We start from the raw sequence: 6,168 nt of genomic DNA, 5'->3' as shown, positions 1-6,168 counted from the left end.
ACTTCATCTTAAAATTGGTAGCTAAGACAAACGAGAGAAACGTTCCTTTTTAGTAAGAATATATAAGTTACACGTGATAAGAAAAGAACCAATAAAGAACCATTTAATGAAAACGAAATATTGAAAGTATATTTCAGTGCGTATCAGTGACAAAACAATTTTGCTCCCAAAAACGTTTCTCAAATAACATAATCCAGTGCAGTGCGAACATGACTGATACGATAATGTTTCATGTTTGCCAGATTTACTGCAAGACTACAGAAGAGGGAGGGGCTTGGATGGCCTGTGCTTGGTAGTTGGTAAATGGTGATATAGCCCTCGCCGGATTCAGGTGCTAAAATGATGATGGAACATACAGCAAACATTTATATACCTCACACACTAGTAAAAGGAAAACTTTAATCTCAACCTAATCTATATAATCATAACTTCTGAGAGGCAAACTTGGTGTTGTTAAGTGCATGTATATACATATAACGAGATTCAACAAAGATGATTTGCCACGTCACAGAGACGATGCTGGGATGGCATAAACATAATATATTACTCCCATCCAGAAAGTAAATACCACACTTCAATCACAATGTAAAAAAAGGTAGTTCAGTCATTTCACGTGGTACATGGGATGTCATGTATGCGACATGCATTTTCGCCTCGTTCTTTAGCCCGTCCTGACGTGCATCAAACCTCGCAATTTATACAATACACCTCATTAATCTGGCAACCACTACTATAGTATGTTAATATATATTAAGAACACCTGCCAGTTGTTTTATACATTGATATGTTCACGCTGACATAACGGCAGAGAAAACCTGGGGTGATCGATCGATCTTGATTCGTGTATATTGCGGTATCTGTAGTAATCCGCCCATGCAGTCATAATGATTATCTGTGCTTTCTGTGGTTGCCATAGATGCTTTGTGAGTCACTGTGAGTCACTGTGAGTCAATCTAAGCAAGTGCAAATAGGAAATATTGCCTTTACATTTCAGTCTATCTATAATAAACTCGTTATGGAACAAGCACCTCCTGAGATGCATGTTAGTACGTATGATGTCTGTTTGGTATAAACAAATTCATGGGAAATTTTAGAATACAATTTACTAAATCTTTTAGAATTACCTAAAGACTTTACCTGCCTGTCACCAATATCAAAAATTCAAAATGTGTGTACATGCGCATTATTTGCATGAAGTCATTGAATGGTTGATGCATGGAAGATGCATGGTATTGAGACCAAGTTAGTCGGGCTGCGGTAGCGTTAGCATGTGTCGTATGCAGACAAGATCCTGTTCCAGAATATCAACTTCTCTGCAACTTAACTTATTCACAATGTAGGTCATGCAGTTCAGTGAGTTGCATGTACTGAGACTCATTTGACTGACAATTGTGAGTTGGATACCAACAAAGTCAACCATTCTTCTTCACTCCGCGATTAGTTGAACTAGTTCCACTCAGAAAGTAGTACTATAATACATTTCTGAATTTCAAAAAACTACTCTGTATAGCTACTGTTCACCTTCTATCTACTATTCAGAGATAGAAAGCGTGAATGTTTTCCATGCAGAAAGTTTAATTATATATAGCTATAACCATAGGTCACAGAAATCAGTGATAAAGGCCCTTGGAACAACGTCAGTTTTATATATTTCAGGCATGCAGTTGATTATAGTCGATTTTTACTTTTTTGGAGATAAATATCGCATGAGCCTAAAATATATTTCATGTATGTGATACACCGTCACTTAATTCCTTGTTCAAAATCTGAAAGAAAATTATTGCTATATTGTTTTCATAGTTAATCAATTTCTGCTGGAGATATATTAATTGCTTTGTAAGTCATTGTTATCCAGCGCGTGCAGTCGTTTGTATTTCCGTGCGTCAACTTGCGCATAAACTATCCTGCATTATGTTTGTGACTTGATTGTTAGTACCCCGTGAGAAACCCGACATGGCGTGTATCCGTATCCCCATGATGCATGTTTGGTATAAACAAATTCATGAAATTTTTTAAATTTTTGTTGAAAATTCCTATCGTACCATAGATGTGCAGTGAAATTACATGGATATACACTGCACAGTGAGTCATATACAGATACTAGATATAGGTCAGTATAGGTCTAGCATAGGTCTAGCATAGGTCTAGTATAGGTCAGTGGTTACAGATAATAATTGGTGGATTGAACGCCAACATGATTTTGTCAACACTTTATATATAGTAACTTGACTTGGATGCTAAGTGTATAAACCTGCGTTATTCCTGCCGCTCGAGAGCTGCCACACGCTGAAATAATTGTTGAGAAGCGTTTTATTGTGGATGAGAAATATTTTATTTCAGATTACTTTTAATTTTTAAATTCATTTTTGGTGCAATTAATTTGACTATTCACAGTAAAACGCTTTTCAAACATTATTTTGCGGCAGCTCTCGGCCACCGTTATGGGTTGATGTATTTAAAATTTGTATAGTAATGACTTAGTATATGTATCAAGAGACAAGAGAAATAGAACCTAGAAACCTATTGGATTATGTCTGCCATTATAAAGGCCATATGGTTTTCATGATTTAATTTGTATTAGTGTTTTGCTCATGTGTTTCAAATTATTATGTAACCATGCTATATATACATTAGTATTAAATTATTCTATTATTACAAAATATAATAAACCATGCAAGATAATAGTGTATTTACAATTCATAATTTTATACAATCTATATATATTTCCGAAAGCCGCATGTGGCCTGGTAAAGACTATTTCAACAGGACAAGACAAGAGAGAGGGAGAAACGGGAACAAGAAAGAGCCTATGGGATTATGTTTGCCATATGAGGCTATAGTGTGTGTATATGTACAAAACAGTGTTTGTTTAATATTGATTACAACCTACATTCGGAGCCGCAAATTTCTTAAGAATAACAGTTCCGAGAGATGGAACAGAGTAAGAACCTATGGGATTATGTTTGCCATTTGAGGCGGTGATTTATGCTCGTGTGCATGGCTTTTTAAACCATTTCGTGTATGAAAATTCATGTTTTCGACATATGTAACCGGCCCTAGTTTGAACATGCAACTTATCAACCTAAACCTTAGCGCGTAGCCCTAAGCACAACGAGCAGCCCTTAAGCGCAAAGCCGGATCCTATAACCGAATTTTTCAAAAATTTACTCACATGTAAATTTATTTACACATGCATCATGCATTAGCTATGTTCCTGGTGGCCAGAACGTAGGTAACTGACAAGCTTAAGGTTTAAAGAACATCGCGACCCTTAAGGACAAACAATGAACTTCTGCTTTGCAGAAGCATTGTTCGTAAAACAGTTTCGTGCGAAAATACATTTTAACCCTAGCATGCACATTTTTTGACCACCAGGCTACTCTAACCTTTAACGATGTCGGGGGAGCATCGCAGATATACGCTGCTGTTCGACGTTGTATCGTTTTGGCGTCGTTTTGGCGTCGTTTTGGCGTCGTTTTGGCGTCGTTTGGTTTGGCGTCGGTTGGTTTGGTGTCGTTTTGCCGTGTCGGTTATAGCTCAACCCAGCCGTGATTTCTTATAATATATCATCCACCTGAAATAAGATTTAGGATAAAAAATAAGCATATAGTAGAGGTGGCACCTGTAAAATTATGTTCTTTAATATGGAGTAAAATTACTATGAAGTATAACTCATTATGCATGCAGGAAGCTGAATTTTTCTCTAACTTGGGACCGTCTAATTTGGGGAGCCCAGCGTGACGATAAGAGAAATTTTGTTAATTTTTGGAATACGTTTCTTAAATCTTAAAGGAGACCTTGTAAATAAAATAATTACGTCACTTTGTTGTTGTGTATAAACAACATCAATAAAATGCCTCTGGGAATTCAATTATTTCTACTCTCGCCTATAATGAATTTTTATACTTTTGTATTATCAGCCGTCATGGTTCCCGTCCTAAATCAGCTTAAGCTCCCCATTGTTCGCTCTATCAAAAATATTCAATCGCTTGACACTTACATTTTATTATGAACAGGTTTATCGTCGTTTCATATGGTTTTAACTCGCTAAATCTCCACCTGAAATAAAACAAAGGTAATGCTTGTTATAGACGGTGATTCAAAGAAGTTCGCTTCAATAAAACGAGCTCAAAATATTAGAGAAAAACTTTCGTTTAAGTGCACGATCGAATCAGGTGAGAGAGGACACAAAGCACGAAGCCTGATCAAGCGTTTCAATTTCTCATCCTCTTGTGAATCTAATAGACACAAAATAGATATACACTTAAGGCTAGTTTGCACTCCGGAAAAATCTCCTTTGGATCGGAACGAACAGGAAAATTTCCTTTGTCGGTGAGTTCTTCGGCGGCGTTTATACAAAGGAAACTTTCCTGTCCTGTCCGATCTAAAGGAGAATTTTCCTTAATGGAAACTAGCCTTTATAGTTTACCTGTTCATTTTAGCAGCAAGTGTAGAAATAGCAGCTTTGGACATGCTGTCTCCTTAAACGCGAGTGAGTTCAGTTCTTAGACAATTTCAATGCGTAATTTTCGGAGGTGTCGACAGTACATTTCGTCTTTAGTTTAGCTTTAGCTCTAAAACTCTACCTGAAAAGGATAGAAGAGAACGTTAGTTTTTTAAGATCTTTAGAACTCGATGCAAAGGGACTTGAAATTGAAGTGCGCGAGGGTTAGCTGCTAGAGTGCAGCTGATTGCTTGATCTAAACCCTGCATGATTAATTCGCATACGATTTAACGTTTATACCTTTGTCATTTCACCAAGTAAGCTTCAAGAAATAGCTAGTCGTGCTCTCTCTTGAAAGGCAAGTTATCTTGAGCAGTTTCGGTCACAATTTATCCGTCTCTTGTTCACGTGTTTGATCGTCAAACTTGGCTTCAAGTCGTCAGAGCTCTGGGAGATATGAATAAAAAACAACGTTAGTGTTATAAGCAAATTCTCAGAGCGAGCACAAGGCAAACACGCGTCCTTCAGGGCAATACATAATCGTAATGGGATGTATTACCTGTTTTTACATCAACGTCAGAGCAGCAAAGATACTAAAATTCTCTTATGCAAACTGAAGGCCGGGATCATTTCTTGAGTAGAAATTCTGGTCAAAATTTTTAACCATAAATCTAGCTTGGCATAATGTTTCGAAAATCAACGCCCAAATAATGCCTCAAATTTTGACGAGACTTTATATTTTATTTTCCCCGCTCCTCGTGTTGCAAAATAAAGCTATGCTATTGGCTAAACGAACCCAGTCTGGCAGTCCAACAATTCTCCCGGGGCCGATTGTATCAAGGCCGTTTAGCTTAAACGGCGGATAAGTCAAAATTAAATAACACCCTTACATCTCTCTTGAATGAGTCAACTTAAATTTTATGCACTGAATATATAGTTGTAAACAGTATTTTTGTATTAAGGTTAAAAACATTTACTTTGCTTCTTGAATAAAACGACAGACTTGCTTTCTATTTTGAACTTAACCACCGTTTAAGCTAAACGGGCTTGATACAACCGGTCCCTGATTGGATAATCTTAATTTATGTGCAGTGTATTGTATTCTGTTCATAGGGGGATAGCAATGAAAAAAGAGAGAAAAAAAGAACTTTTGAAAATGCATAATAAATATATCCTACCCCTCCCTCCCTCTCTCGCATTCTGAAGAAAATATCCTTCAATTATATTGTGGAAGCCCTATAATGTTGTAATATATGAATGCCTGTCTATCCACCTTGTGAGAATTCTGCAATTAGGGGGCTTTACTTTCAAATATTGGTACATAATGTTGAGTAATAATTTTGATGGTCATGCAATTCTCATACTGAATAATTTAATTGTTTAATTATAAAGCAACCATGCCCCCGATCATTAATCATGATCTTTAGCGACCAACCTCTCTTTGCAAAATATTGCGTGGCATCGATAAGACCTTTATTCGTGCATCAAATTTCACAATTTGCCTTCGATGCAGGCTGTCAATTTTATGTAAACACCTAAACATGTCCAATTCGTACAAAAAATCCTTTACAAATTTTGTATGTTTTGAAAGTATTCCTTGCATGGATTCATGTTTAGGCATGCATTTACACTTTGACTCTATTGACTGTATTTGCAACAGAAATATTAAACGGCAGATAGTTTTTTCAAAACAGCGTGGAATGATTAGACAAACCACCTGAAAA

Source organism: Dendronephthya gigantea, unplaced genomic scaffold (assembly GCF_004324835.1).
Source record: "Dendronephthya gigantea isolate DGI-Jeju-01 unplaced genomic scaffold, DenGig_1.0 000043F, whole genome shotgun sequence".
Lineage (NCBI taxonomy): Eukaryota > Metazoa > Cnidaria > Anthozoa > Malacalcyonacea > Nephtheidae > Dendronephthya > Dendronephthya gigantea.
This window is presented reverse-complemented; position numbering follows the sequence as displayed.